Here is a 16919-nt window from a genome sequence, read left to right on the forward strand (position 1 = left end):
GCCTTCGTTAATTCACCCCCCTCCTCTAGATCCACATATCTGGGGAACAGTTGTGCTACCTTGATGATTTATGCCATGTTGATATCCCTGGGATCATGGTAAGTGTGCTTGAAATGAGAGGACGCAAGTTCAGAAAGTTGTGGGAATGTATTAACAACCTGTCCCTGCACATTCTATAGCTTCCAAATGGTGTTAATCGCCTTTCTTCCATTGGCATATTTGTGATATAATTTGGTATTTTCATCCCCTTCATGCATCCAGATGGATCTACTTTTGAGGCGCCAAGTTTCTTCCTTATCTTTGAGGATTTTTGCTCTGTCAACGTAATGAGAAACCATCCTTTCCTTATGTTCCTCTGAAATGTATATTCCACCAAGTTCATTTTCAAAAGCTGTGATTTCAGATTCAATCCTATAGAGAGATTGTTCCTCCTGTATTCTTTTGTTATGTGCCAAAAGTTTGGACAATCTCTTCAGGATTGTAAGATTGTGTATAAACCCCTTAGTGTTGTCTTCCCTCCTCCCAAGGGGGTTGTCCTTCCAGAATTCAATGACCATTTTTTTGTAGGAGTCATCCTTGAGCCAGAAAGAACAAAACTTGAAGGGTCCCTTAGGATTTGTTTGCCCTCCATCTATATCCAAGTAGATGGGTAGGTGATCAAAGATCCCACCTATACCTACCCAATGTCTGGTATGAAAACCCAGGTCCATAACCTTTTCTTTGACAAGAAAGCGGTCCAGCCTGCGGGCCAAGCTGTCTTCCCCAGTCCTATTGTTCCTCCATGTCACTTGAGTTTTAACAGAGGGGATGTCAATCAAATGGTGAGCTTCCAGTTCAGATAGAAAGTAATCCGATAGGGAGTCTCGTTGAGCTCTGTGTCCCCAAGATTCCGAGTGCCCGATGGAGAAATTTAGGTCACCTCCAAGGATTAGGTGGTCAGTCAAGAATAAATTAGTACTCATGAGGTTCTGCCAAAAAGCAGGTTTGTTCTGGCAAGGCCCATAAAAATTATGTATCCAAAAATTCATACCCAGATCAACAGATTTGATATCTGCTCCAAGATGGCCCAGACCTCCCCAACAATTGAGCAACTTGATGGAATGGGTGTTATAACCCAAAGCTAATCCTCCCGATCTCCCATAAGCATCAATTCCGAGGAAAATCCAACCAGGGAGCATGTTTTGGAGGGACTGAGAGATGTCTAATGTAGGCTGCAAGGTCTCTTGAAGGAAAATAATATCAAGTGGTACTTTGGTAAGCAAACGACAAAGAGCTAGTTTTTTGTCCGGCCTAGCCAACCCTCTACAATTGTAAGAGAAAATCTTCATGGAAGGGTGACAGACAGGGCTTCTTTGGCTCTAAGAATCCCTGAGATAGTAGATTGTACCCCCAAAGCAATTTCATCTTCAACAGTGCCTTGGGCTTTAGAAAGATTGGAAGGTCTGCCCTTATGGAGTTTGGGGGGGAGGGGGGGAGAGGAGAGGGGAGAATATCAAACCCGATATGATCCTGCGCTTGTCTTTTTGATTTCAAGTGGGTCATGTACCCTCCAGATGGGGGGGCTTGGAGGATAGATGAAGATGATGGGAGGTGAGAGGGAGTAGGCGCAGACAGGGCAGGCGAGAAGATGGAGCGAGATGTAATTAGGCAGGAGAGCGGAGCGGAGAAAGGGAGCTCAGATTCCCGACCCAATCCCATATGTTCAGAGAATGAATTCATGACATGAAGATCAAAAAAAGAACTAGATAATATGCAATCAATATGTGATGAGCTGCAAGTGGAAACAAGGTTGAAAGGAAGATTCATACCCGACGAGGGTGAGCCCTCGGATAGCGACAGAGGATGAGAAGGAGGAGGCAGTATGGGGTGGCTGGGAGGCCGCCCTCGCTTCTTTGGCTGTGGGGGTGCCACGATCTTATCTGCTGGAGTCTTCTGCTATCCGGCCGGGATCTCAGGAGCAACCGTGTTTTGAGGAGCAATAGATTCCTAGCTCCTAGGTTGAGTGTCCAGGAAAGTATGCGGTTGGGACGTAGTTTCCTGTGCCGAGGGCTGTTTTTTAGATTTGCTCAACAAGGGGTAGTCTTTATAGAGATGCCCAACCTTATGGCACCTCTGGAAATGGAATGGTACACCCTCATAGTCCAGCAGTTGTCTTCTGGTATTGTTCCTCCATCGGATGTCAATGTACTCGAGCAAGCCTTCTGAAAGATCTAGGTGAACCAATATCCTGGCAAAATCCATCCTCCTCGTGGTCTAGTATGAGGCATCAAAATTGAGGTAAACGCCAAGGGCATTCCCTATATGCTTGAAGACATCCTCCATCCAGAAATGCAAAGGTAGTACGAGCAGTCGGACCGAAGTAGGGCCGGCATCGACCCTCTCCCACTCTGGATCAAATAGGGGTGTCCATCTCCTGAGTAAGTTAGGGGCCTGATCAATGTGCCAAACCATGGATAGCACCCTGTTCGTGTGCTCTAGATAGCTGAAGTGCAAAGCAAACCAACCTTTGACAAATGTCTGGATCTTCAGGGTTTCCTTCAGGTTTTCACCCCAAACCTCTAAGGCCCATTGTTGTAATTTCTCCACACTGTAATGTCTACCATGAACTCAGCCCAAAAGAACCTTCTCGGCAATGTCCATAGTGTCCAGGAGTTTAATGTCCTTCACAAAATCGAGGGGCACTGCATTGGTCCGTGTCTTGAGACCCCTTTTCTTCCTTGTAACCCTAAAAATCCTCATAGTCAGTGTTTCCTGTGTCGAGAAGGTATAAGCAGGTTCGAACGAAGGAGAAGACCTAGGGTCTTCATTTGCCGCCTGTGGTATATAAGCAAAAATTCCAGAGATCGGACTGATGCCAGTATAGTGCCCTTGAGAGGGGACCGAAGAGAGCAAAGGAGCAGATGGTACCAGACCAAGGGCCACCGAACTTTGGGGATGATCTGAGAAGGGGGGGGTTCACCACCTGAGGAGGATATAGGGCTGAATCACCAACTAGGGTAGAGTAGCTAGGGTTTGCTAGAGGTTCAATAAGAGCCAGGGAGTGTAGAAAGAGGGGTTGAGAGATAAAGTCAGGGGGAGAGGGAGCGTCCTCAAGGAGGGATACCGACAGGATGTGAGGTCGAGAAAACATAGGGAGAGCTTCAATCTCATTAGCGAGGTCAGACATGAAGGGGAATAAACTAACAGTTGTGGCCCTGGTGGGGATCCAGACGGGCACATCCTCCAAAGGATCTGCAAAGTCACCCAACTCATCCATAAGCGTCAATGATAGCTGCCCGAAGAGGACAGATACACTAACAACAAACGGTGAAGGTTGTTACCGGGTGAGGTGGTGTGCCCGTGAAGGAAGGAGAGTAACACAACAGATGGGGTTAGTTAGGCAGTAATCCAGTCCAAGAAGCACAGGGGGTATGGGGGTAAGTCCATAGGGTTACGAGGGCAGATGCAGGGGAGCATTAGAGCCAGAGGGTTGCAGGCAGACCCAACATCGAAACCCTAAACCCATTGCCATAATAGTTTTCCCCTCTTCATTGTTCTAACAAAATAATTATTCTTTGGATTTTCATCGCTATTTATGTTTTGATTTGGAATTCATTCAAGTGAGCATGTTTGGTTTTTTTTTTTATTGGTTCTTCCTTTAGGGGGTATGAGAAAAGGATATAGGATATGCATTATCTTCAGCATAGATAGTAAGGAACTTTTAATGGAAGAAAATGTCAAAACTAACTGAAGCAGATATGTCAAATTGTTTTCCTCATCATGGGTGTGAAGAAATGAATGTATTTTTATTGTATTCATCTCGACTTCATATTTTAGCATCGACAGTTGTCTCCTATAGTTCTGAGTGGCTCTTATATACATGGTATGATTTCCATATTTAATATCGACTATTTTTGTAATATATGTCATGTTTTGGTATTCCTTCAAGTGAGTGTGTTTCCTAGTCTTCCTACAAGAAAGCATGAGAACGTGATGTGAGATTGATAAAAATAGCATTAAAACTACACAAATGCTTCTTTTTCTTGTTCCATTTACTTCTAGTAGCAACTTACCATGATGTTAATAGAAGTTTCAAATTCTCTTCCTCGCTCTATAGGTTTAATGATCTTGTTGATACTGCCCGTTCATCTTAGGGTTTAATGTTACAAATTCAAATTTTTGTATACCTGCCAAGCATTATGGAGATCGTATTAAGAACTCAAGTGTCAAAATATATCAAATATGGGCTTTTTTATTCCAATATGGATCATCTTACACTCTTCACTCTAACTTGTCTTCTTTAGGTGAGCATGATATATCATATGTTATCTAATATATCACTGGATGTAGCAAATATAGTAGCAAAGGTTCCATTCCTGCTACTATATCTACTACAACTACTAGGGTATAATATAATGAATTTGGAACTTTCTTTGCCACCATTTTTATGCAATGAACTTGGATTTTTAAATCGTGTTGATCATTATAGTATATATGCATCAAGACCTTTTGTGTTTAAATGTATCTGCATATGCACATATTAAATGTCACCTTTAGAGCAATAGATACATATATTTTTCTTGTAAAACAAAGACATTTTACTATAGTAGTCATTAGGATGATCTAGTAAGAGTGGGTAGGGATTTGTTGAATGCAAATAAAAGTTGAGTGTATCAATTTTCATAGATTCAAGCTATGACAGGGAAATCATTAACCATTGATGCATTTGTTCATGTTGATAAATTATCATGTAGAGAACTAAATATATACCTAATTTAGTTCTTAGTATCAAGTTGCATTTGTTTCACCTCCTTAAAGTTGAAAGTGATTTGTTCATGATGTCTTATCCCATTTCCACTATCCCATTTGGTTCATGAATGTTTGTCTAACGATCTTATTTTAGACCATCTTATCTCATTTTAGACCTATTTTATAATGTCCCATAGGAGGCCCATTTTAGACTTGAAAATATTTGGTGTGTATGTTGTTTGTACTCTAATTTGCTAGTAATTTAAGGATTTGTTAGATTTTTTCAGGGATTTGAGGATCAATTGATGTAAGGAAAACAATTCTATGGTGGAGATAATGGTGGAGCTATAAACCATTAATGTTACTATAGGTTTCTGAATCTTGGGAGCCTAATTGTGGAGTTAAATACCAATGAAGCCACTCTAGGTCCCCAAAGCTTTGAACTAAATTATAGTTGTACTAGGGGTTAATTAATGACCCTTGTGCATGTGGAGAGTATAAGCATTAACGTGATTTTCATGATCCACAAATTTGCGAGTAATGCCCCAAACGTAAACACATTGCCTTACCTTAGGAGTGTATTTACTATGCTAACCCAAATTCCCTCGTACAGTTAGATAAATGCAGTGATAATTTTTTATTTCTTTCTTGAATTTTTCCAAGTTTCCAAAACTCAGTTTAAATGTCGTCATCGCGTTTGATCCAAATCAGACTTTGGATTACAAATTAGAGCTTTCTAAAGTCTAATAAACTCAAATGTATGATTTCCCCTTTCCTGCCACATGGCACCCATGTAGTCCCCATGTCGTACCCACATGGCATGTCACTTGAGGTCATACTATTCTTACATATATGTGTGGTTATATATATATATATATATATATATATATATATATATATATATATTTATATATATATATATATATATATATATATATATTTATATATATATATATTTATATTTATATATAGATATATATATAAGTCTTAGCATTTACACCTTTGGCCACTAGCAATGCATATGTTTAGTGATGGACCCACTCCTTACCATCCTCCACCATTTGATAGACTAAGTTGAATGTCTGGATCAACAATTTTCAATAAAAGCATGACCCCCCTCCCTTCGTTGACATCACAAGGGGGGGGGGGGGGGGTGGGGGGTGGGGAAGGCTCGCTATATTGTTTCCACCTCATGGTTTCAGGGTGGATATATGATGGTCCTCTACACTCTAATTCATCTGACGGTTTGTGTGACCTCACCATCCCCTCGTGGGCATCATAGGGGGAAGGTCCCATTAATTTCTTGACTGTTGATCTCCCATGACTTTATTAATGAGTATGATTCTATTATGACTCCCCCATCCCCTTGTTGACATCAGAGGGAGGAGATCTCACTATGTTTTCTGAATGTCAATTTCGAGAATGGATCTTTGTTGTCTATTACAAGCTTCAACTTTACTTATTTTGAAGAGTAGTTCACATAACAAGACTTCCATGGGTGAGCAATGGCAGAGAAGCTCGAAAAACCTTAATTAATATATATATCATGGAGCATGGTATGGATAGATATGTTTATGTGTTTTTATGATAAGGCCTCATTGAGACTCTTAACAAAAACCCACTTTTATTTTCTTGTGTATATACATATACATATATGTATATTGATTTATCGATAGGGATTTAATGCTAACACTATAGGTCTATTTATAATAGCTAAGGATACCCTTCTTTCTTAACATAGCCATGAACAATCATGGGATCCTAATAGAAACCATGTGCTTCTTAAAAGTAACAAAACATATCTATGTATATGAATTAAGTGCATATAAGAACTCAAGGACCTTGACTAAGCTCACTTAAGCACATAAAAATATTCCAATTACTTCAGTGAAAACTATTTATAATATCATAGGTTCTTTACTTATCTTTCATGGCATATAAACTTGGCATTTACAATATTTCCAAACTTTTAATATCATAGGGGTTTACACAACAACAATTAGATGCAGTTTCCATGCTGAAGTTAAGAATTAGATATCTAGGCCACTCCACAAATCTTACACCAAATCAAAGGTGTGGGGAATAATACTCCCATCCATAGAGATATGCAGTCCTCACATGCTTAATGGTATTTTCATAGTATATACAACATTCAAAATTATACATAAGCTAGATGCATAAGTTCACACAATTATCATTGGGTGTGTCCCTTATCATGCAGGAAAAGCACAATGATTCTAATCGTTACAATATTATGTACCTCATGGTGACTATGCCCCTAATGTAGGTATCATCGTATACTCTTTATTACATAGTAATTGTGCACTTATGAACATGACCATTATATATCATTATATATATATATATATATATATATCAAGCCATGAGTAGGCTCACTTATCCTTTCCCACCATGATCCAAGATCTATATATGATGGGAAAACTTCAATGGTACTACCCCATCCTTAAGCTCATTAATCCACCAACATTCATAATCAATTTGAACTAAGTCACCAATTTGCAATAGAGGGAGGTCTATGCACATTAACAAGTAGTAACATTGTAGAATGGATAGACATTTAACAATCGGTCCATCATGTTGATTTGTTTACCTAAGGTGTTGAACCTTCTATGTTCAAGAAAATCATCAAACATAAATTCCATTACACTTCCTCAATATTCATGCCATATCAAATATGGTATCAATAACCAAGCAAACATTCATATAAAAAGAAATCATACCTCATGCATTTGATGGCATCATAGCAGTTCAACAAGTATAACCTAGAGTTCATTACACAAATCAAACATGAGAGATACTTATCTCAATATAAGACTAGGAAATTGATTCAAATAATACAACTCTTCACCCAACCATAGATAAGTTTCATCTAGTCCTAACTTGCAGTTGTCACCCCTGAGCTAGATTCCAAAGACTGAGGTGGTTTTTTCTCAAGGGATTAAGATACAAACAACTAGTCGAAACAAGGGTTCCAGAGGATCTCCCACCTCCACCCTCTAACACTTTAAGTAGTAAACAATACATAAGGAGCCCATGGACATATTACCTCCATCCTTTAAATCACAACATAGTGGTTCCATCTATCCTGGAAAATCTACAACCCACTCTAAAATCACCCATAGAAAGAAAGGCCTTCAGAAATCCTCCTTTCAAGAATCCAAAGAGAATCCTCCACTCTAGCCATCAAGGGACTCTAGAGAAAACCGTCTCCACCCTCTAGATATCAGGTAATTGAGAGGCCATTGTTACTCACCTGAGAGTATTTTCTTCCTTCCTTCTTACCAACCAAAAACTGATTTTTCTCTTGCATCAACATTCATCTTTTTCTCCTCTCTTCATAGGTTATCCTGTATTTTAAAGATAGCACCAGAATTTTGAACAACATTCTCCCTTGTGTACCCAGCTATTAAAATCCTCCCCTTTTTCTCTCTTAGTGTCCCCCTCGCACAGTTCTAGGATGTTCAAATCATCTTTTCCTCTCTATTCCTTGTGCAACTTTCAAACAGTTACCTATGTCTTCCAAAATATTTTTAGCCTATCAAAATGGTGCCAAATTCTTGTATTCCCCCCAGGTTTGTTTGTTATAGGTTAGTTTGTTGTAGTAGGTGACAAACACACCTTACGAGTTGGAAGCTTGCCCATTTCTCCTCTTAATTTACATCTTGATTCCTTGTATGATGCTGCAAAGAAGCACACATTTTGACCTTTGCTTCCAATAGATAAGAAACTACAAATTGTCCCTTTTTTTTCATAACTGCTAGCTTCCATGAACCAGTTCAAATTTCTTGTTGCAAGGAAACCTTAAACTATCCCAAGCAAGTAACACCCTTAGCTCTGGAATTCGTTTCCTTTGACTCAACCCCATTTTTTATCAATATTTACATTATTGATTTGAGGCTTCTGCGATTTGTATTTTGTGTGGAGTTATCTTCCAAAGTCATCACATTCATATTGTTGGAATAGACGTTTTGAACCATCCTCTGTGGTTCATCATCAGGATAGATCCATGAGTGAATAAGACAGATCTCAATTGAGTCAATAAATAAAGGTATGGGCTAGGATGGGAATGAATGGTAGCCGACAAGTTCTGAAGGAAGGAGAGTAAATAAATTAATGATGATTTAATTTAGTTTTAATTTCAATACCTAGTTTCCTTTTAAAGGTTTAAAGATTATTAATGATACTTAATGTTTAAAATGATAATTGTTATCAAGATTCTTTACCTTACTAATTAATAATTATTAAAAAATTTAAAAAAATTATACAAACTTTTAATTGCTAATAAATAAATTTTGTTTATTGATAATTCATAATTATTCATAATTGACTATAGTAATTAATGGTTAATAAAAGTATTAATAGGTTGTTTAAAATATTTTTAGCTTAAAATGAATGATTAAAATGAATTTTTTAATGAATAATAATTAATAATTAATCCTTATTAATGCTTTTTCAAAGTTATTAATGAAAATAAATACTTATTATTTTCATTATTAATTTTTATTATTAGTTTTTAAAATTGAAATTAAAATTGAATTTAATTTTTAAAATTAAATTGATAATTATAAAATTATTAAAATTTTATTAAAATATTTTACTATTTTTTTTTTAGGGTTGGTAATTTATACAATAAAAGGAAGACAATGAAAGGCCAAATTAAGAGAGAAGAGGGAAGGGAGTTGTTAGGAGAAGGTGGAATTGGAGGTTAGAGTGGGAATCCAATTATCACTTATTTTCAAACAATCATCACGATTGAGGTTGTTAGGGTGTTTTCCTATTTCTATAGCTTCTCTCAATTTCCTGTGGTGATAATGATCAATTTTTGCCACAACACAAGAGTTCTGAATACAAATATGATGATTGGTTTTACTGGAGTGCTCGACCAAAGCTAAGGTGTGGAACAGTTATTCTTAATTTCGGCGGCATGCTCTTGAATGCTAGTTAAGATTGATCGACCACTCTCACCAATGTAGGTTTTTCCACATGAACAAGGAACTAAATAAACCCCTTTTTGGCATTTAGGATCAATGGGATCTTTTACCAATTTTAGGCATCTACTAATGGTGTTCATAAAAGGTGGTTTTAATATTGTTCCTTTTTAACATATAAGCAATTTTATCATTAGTGTCAAATATGTAGGGGAGGTGAAAAATAATTGGCAAATAATTGGGGTTGTCACAAACCCCTCCCCCTTGGGTGAATATTTTCCTCGGTGTTCTTTGTTTGTATACAACAAAAAATACATGCTTAAAAAAAATAACATACTATTTATGAAGATTTATATACACAACTATGTACATTATTTACAAATTTATATACATTTTCTTTAACCAGTAAACAAAAAGAGATATGATGGCCTCAATGAATCATCCATTTCCCAAGTGGCTTCCTCAAGCCCAAAGTTCCTCCACTTCACTTTGACTTGCTATATTGCTCGATTTTGGAGTGTGAGGCTCCTCCGATTTAGGATGCATAATGGCTCTGGTTGAATCTCTCCCTCTTGTTCCACCTATAGCACAGACCAATCAATCACATGATTAAAGTCCTGTACATATATTTTAAGTAAAGAAACATGGAAAACATCATGAAATTTTACTAATGGAGGTAAGGCTAGCCTATAGACCATTAGACCTATTCTTTCAAGTATCTCAAAAGGCACACAAAATTGTGGTGCCAACTTGGCACATGACCCAATCTTCAAGGAGCTTTTCTTGGGTATAACTCTCAAGTAAACATGTTCCCTAACATGGAACTCCTTATGTACCATGTGTTTCTTTGCATAGATTTTATACCTATCCTATGCCACCTTTAAATTATGCCTGATGATATGCATTTTTTTCTCCATCACTTTTAGCATATCAGGCCCAATAAGGACCATGTTAACTAGATCACTCTAGGTGATAGGAATATTGCAACTCCTTCCATAAAATTCCCAGAACAAGCTCATATTTAGAGATTCTCGGTACAAATTGTTGTAAGAAAACCCTACAAGTGGAAGATACTCTTCCCACTTCTTTCGTTGGTGCATCACATACATCCTCAACATGTCTTCAAGAATTCTATTTGTCCTCTTTGATTTCCCATTCATCTTTGGATGATAGGATATACCGAAGGCCAATTTTGTTCCCAATCCTACAACCTCACAAACTTCTTTATGAAGATTTGACTCACCTCACTAGCTGAGTTGGTGGATTTGACTACAATAAAATGAGCCACTTCACTTAACTCGTGAATTACCACCACAATTGCATCACTTTTCTAGAGTTTCTTGGAAAACCAGTAATGAAATCCATGGAGATCACTTCCCACTTCCATTCTAGAATGGGAATGGGCTACAATAAACCTACTAGGTGTTTACATTCAACCTTCACTCGTTGGCACTTCATGTATTTAACAACAAAATCAGTTACTTCCCTTTTCAATTTAGGCCAATAGAAAAACCTTTTGATGGCCATGAGGAAATTTTGGTATCCTGGGTGGTTGAAATACGGTTTAGCATGGAACTCTCTGGTTATGAGCCTTTTCAAATAATCATTGTTTGGCACATAGATTCTATTCTGGAATCTAACTAGGCCATCATCTATGAGATGATATTCCTCATCCATTCCACCGTCATTATCTTGTTACAGATTTTCCTTTATTTGATGATACTTCTCATCATGTTTCCTTGCATGTTTGACCCATTGTCCTAGGTCCCATCCATAATAACTTATGGTTGCCATGTGATTTTATTGAATCCTTCTACTGAGTGCATCAACAACCCTATTCTATTTTCCCTTGATGTACTTTATTTCAAATTCAAACTCAGTAAGAATATCCAACCATCTGGCTTGTCTTGTGTTCAACTTAGTCTGATCAAACAAATATTTGAGTCCCCCATGATTTGTCATAAGTGAATATATTTTGGCGAGGAGGTAATTCCTCCACATTTCCAATTCATGGATGATGGTCTCTAACTTCAAAATCACAGGTTACATAGTTTACCTCATGTTCATTTAGCTTTCATGACTCATAGCAAACTACATGTCCTTCCTGATTCAATATTCCACTGAGCTCCTCCTTGCAATAAATTGTACAAACCACTAAATCTTTGTCTAGATCTACAATTCTTAACATTGGTGTGTTAGTGAGAAATTGTTTCAAATGTTCAAATATTTCTACACATTCAGTTACCCAATTGAAATTATTTGCTTTCATTTGCAAGGAAGTGAATGGGTGCCCTATATTGGAGAATTTTTTGATGAACCTTCTATATTAACTTTCCAACCCCATGAATGGTATAATCTCATTCATATTTTTCATTTTTGGCAACTCCATTATGGCCTCAATATTTTCTAGGTCAATTGTTATCCCCTCCTTAGAAACAATGTGTCCCAATATAATGTATTTGTGATTGGAAAAAATCACATTTAATGAGTTTTGTATAAAGTTTGTGTTCTCTTAGCAGTTGTAGCATTGTAGCTAGATTCTTTTCATGTTCTTCTTCAATTTTTGAATATACCAATACATCATCAACTAAGGCGATAATAAATTTGTCCAAAGACACAACACACTATTCATTAAACACATGAAGGTGGTAGGGGCATTAGTAAGCCCAAAGGGTACCACCATAAACTTGTAATGGATGTAGACATCTTCATCCTTGATGCATACTTGGTGATAACCTAACCTCAAATCAATCTTGGAGAAAACTATCTCTCCTCTCAACTGGTGCAATAAATCATCAATTTGTGGAAATTGATACTTGTTCTTGATGATCACTTATTTAATTTCTTGTAATCAATGCATAGTTTGAGTGTACCATCATTTTTCTTTAGGAACAGAATCAGGGCTCCCCATGGAGACACACTAGGCCTTATACAACCCTTATCAAGCATCTCTTTTAAGTTGTAATTTTAATTCAACCAAATTAGGAGTACTCTTCCTATTTAGTGCCTTGGATGTTGGTGTTGCTCCAGGATCAACTCAATAGAGAAATATTCCTCTCTATGAAGAGGTAATCCAGGAATATTTATTGGGAACACATATTCATACTGCTTCAGTACACAATAATTTTCAACACCTCACTATCCTCTTTTTCAATGTTGTTGTTGGATTTTTCATTGTTGCAAATTTTCACAACAAATAGAAGGCATCCTTTTCGGTGAATGAATTTATCTTGGATGGCTATGATCAACCTCACCGAAGTGGGATTTCACTTCCCCTACAATATTCTCCCTCTCCAGCTTCATCTAGGCATTCATTGGAATTTTCATAATATTCAACTTTTTTCCTGTGTGCATACAACCAATCCATGCCAAACAACAATTTATATGCACCCACCAATAGTAAATTCAGGTGTGTTGTCGTTGGCATATTGTTGATCTCAAAATCACATGATTTCACCTAGTGATTTATTTTTATTTTTTCCCTGTTGCTAACTAGACCAACCATGGTTCTACATGTAATTATTTGGCTAGCTAGCATATTTACACAAGCTCAAGACTAATATAGTTGTAAATTGATCTAGGGTTAATTAAAATAGAGATAATTTGATTGCAAATCTTACTTTCCATCTCGCTTATGGACACTTGGTGGTATTCTTGTCGATTATTCAAAACTACACATATTTTGGGTATGCTTTGCATTATATCTCCCACATTACGAGCCTCCTGTGTGTTATATATTTGTACTCCTATGTTTTTTGATGTAGGAAATATTTCTTGCAATGATTATCTCCACAATTCCAACATCGTAGGGGCACCTTGGCCTCATATCTATGTTTCTCTTATAGAGACTGGTGTACATGACCTTTGTCAATTGAGCTGAATTTTTTTTGTGCTCAACTTGCAATGGTAGTGTTCATAAGTTATCTATTATCTAACATTTTCTTGTGACATTTTTTTTATATTCCATTTTTTTCTTTGCTTTCCATTCACCCTTGAATTCAAGCCTACATTATGATTGCTCATAGAAGTGTTTTAATTTTTTAAAGGCACCATCTAAATTTTGAGGTTCCAGAAATTCAATTTGATCTCTGAATGATAGAGGTAGCCCACTAATGAACCTTTGGAATTTTCCCTTCTCATCCTTAAGATATGGGACATACCTCAACAATTCCAAAAATCTAGTGATGCCTTCTTCATCTGACATTGGTCCCATTCTGAGCTCATAAATTTATTTTGTTTTGTTGTCAAAGTATCTATCTGATAGATATTTATTTTTGAATAGCCTTTCAAATTCACTCTTAGTCAAATCCTCTTCAGTTATTCCTTTTACATTCTTCAAATATTCCCACCACCAGGGAAAATTTTAGGGGCTAATATTTGTAGGTGGGCTAATTTTCCATGCTTTTTCCAAAAAAAAAGATTCGCCAATTTCCATTTTTTTGAAAATTGATTCGCCCAAATTTTATAGTATAAAATTATTTTACCCTAAAAATCGCCAAAATTTTATATATACTAATATAAAATAATTAGAAACCTAAATATTTTTACAAAAATATCATCAAAAATTTTACAATTTACATATTAGGGACTAGTAAGATTCGCCAAGGTTTCTAAACTTTAAGATAAACTTCCATCCTTAAAATTATCCCCGCCCACCATATGTCTTCCTTTCCCTGCAAACTATAGGTGGCTACCTTTACTTTCGTGTTCTGAAAATAATTGAGGATTATGAAGATTTTTTTTCATTCCCAACAACCAATCCTCTACATATTCAGATTTATTCATCTCTACATCAAATGTGGGTGGTTTGGAATTCTTAAATTCCTTTGGAATATAATTCCTTTCTCTCTTTCATTGATGATGATGATGATGATGCCTCTTCTTAGTAGAAATAAAATGTCTACCAAAGTGATGCCCATAAGTGCTAGTTCTTCTCTTTGGGGTACTCAATGGTGTATTCCCTCTCATAGTGTCTTCACTTTCCCATTTTTGCCTCTTCTTGGACCTGCTACCACCTACCCCATTTGTTCTCTCTTTTGGTTCTAAAGGGATTTGTTTGTCTCTATGACTAACCCCAAGATCATGTTGCCTTTGTCTTTGTAAGTCTAAGAGGCTTTGCAGTATGATTGCATTAATCTTAGCTTTCCTCTCTTGAGCCCTTACCAACCTTTCATTATCTTCCTTTAGGCTCGTGATCTATCCCTTAGGCTCCTCAAGATATCCATCCAATATAAAGAGTTTTCTCCTCCCCTCTTCCCCACTGAATCTTCTTCATGCCCATATTGTGACCTATCAAAATTGTATTGAACCATCCTGTTACTCATTTCTCTTTTTTTTCTCTTTGTCATTTGATGCTTGTGATGTGATTTCATTCACACACAATTATTATATACATCATAACATAAATAGATACCAAATTGTGACCATGAACTTGCTTTTGTGGAGTTGATATGGTAGGGCTAGCCAAAACAAATAATTCATGTTAGTAATTCAATATCAATCAAACATCAAGTCATTAGAATTACTACATATGTATGTATAGTAAACAAACTATATCAACCAACATAAATTTTTACCTCACACAATGATCAGTCACATGTATATATATACACATACACATCTCCTTGACATTCATTGCATTGTTCTAAATTGTCATTTGTCTCCAAAGGTCCAGTGTTGAACCTTTTCTTTCATACCACTTGCAAACACACCTCCTTACCTTAGGAGTATATTTAATACACTAACCCAACTTCCCTAGTACAATTAAAGAAATGGGGTAATATTTTTTTTTTATTTCTCGACCTTTTCCAAGTTTCCAAAACTTAGTTTCGATGTTGTCATCATGTTTATCTTGGAAAATAAAATCCAATGATATAAGTTTGATCTAAATCAAACTCTGGATTAAAAATTAGAGTTTTATAAAGTCTAATTAACTCAAATGTACTATTTCCCCTTTCCTTCCAAGTGGCATGTTGTTTTTGGTCATACTATATATATATATATATATATCTATATATATATATATATATATATATATATATATATATATATATATATATATATATATATATATATATATATATATATATAGATATATATATATATATATATATATATATATATATATATATATATATATGTATATATATACGTATATATATATATATATATATGTATATATATGTATATATATATATGTATATATATATATAGATATATATATATATATATATATATATATGTATATATATACATCTATAGATATATGTATATACATATATATATATATATATATATATATATATATATATATATATATATATATATATATATATATATATATATATATATATATATATAGATATAATATATATATATATATATATATATATATGTATATATGTATATAAGTCTTAGCATTTACACCTTTGGACACCAACACCACATATATATTTCAATGGACCCACCCCCTACCATCCTCTTCCATTCGATGGAGTAGGTTAAATGGCTCGATCACCGACTATAAATAAAAGTGCAACCTCCCCTCCATTCACTTGTGGGGTGGGGGGGGGGGGTGTGGGCATCACTATCACTATCTTGGTTTCACCTTATCATTCTATGGTGGATACAATCTGCTTCTGTCCAATTCATCTGATAGTTTTTGCGACCTCACCCTCCCCTCACTAGCATCACAAGGGGAAGGCCTCACCAGCTTCCTGGTCGTTAATCTCCCATGGATATGATTTAAGTGGAACTCCCCACCCCCCTTTATTATGTCATAAGGAGGAGGTCTCGCTATGTTAAATGCCCATCAATTTTGAGAATGTATCTCCATCATCCATTATGGGCTCCAATTTTACTTATTTTGAAGAGTATTTCACATAACAGGACTTCCATGGGTGAGTAGAGGCAAAGAAGCTTGAAAAACCTGAGTCAATGTGTATCATGGAGGACATTATGCACAAAAAGGTGTATATGTTTTTATGACAAGGCCTTGTTGAGGCCCTTAAAACAACCCCGCCTTTATTTTCTTGTGTATGACATGGCTTTATTGACAAGGATTTAGTGCTGAAACTATAGGTCTATTTCTAGTAGCCAAGGATAACCCTCTTTCTTACCATAGGCATGAACATGCATGTGATCATCATACAACCCATTTGCCTCTTTACATTAACATCACATATTTATGTATATGAGTTAAGTGCATATAACAACTCAAGGACCTTGACTAAGCTCACTTAA

The sequence above is a fragment of the Pinus tabuliformis genome, chromosome 3_2 (assembly GCF_031772625.1).
Source record: "Pinus tabuliformis cultivar Carrire ecotype Pingquan chromosome 3_2, CPIR1, whole genome shotgun sequence".
Lineage (NCBI taxonomy): Eukaryota > Viridiplantae > Streptophyta > Pinopsida > Pinales > Pinaceae > Pinus > Pinus tabuliformis.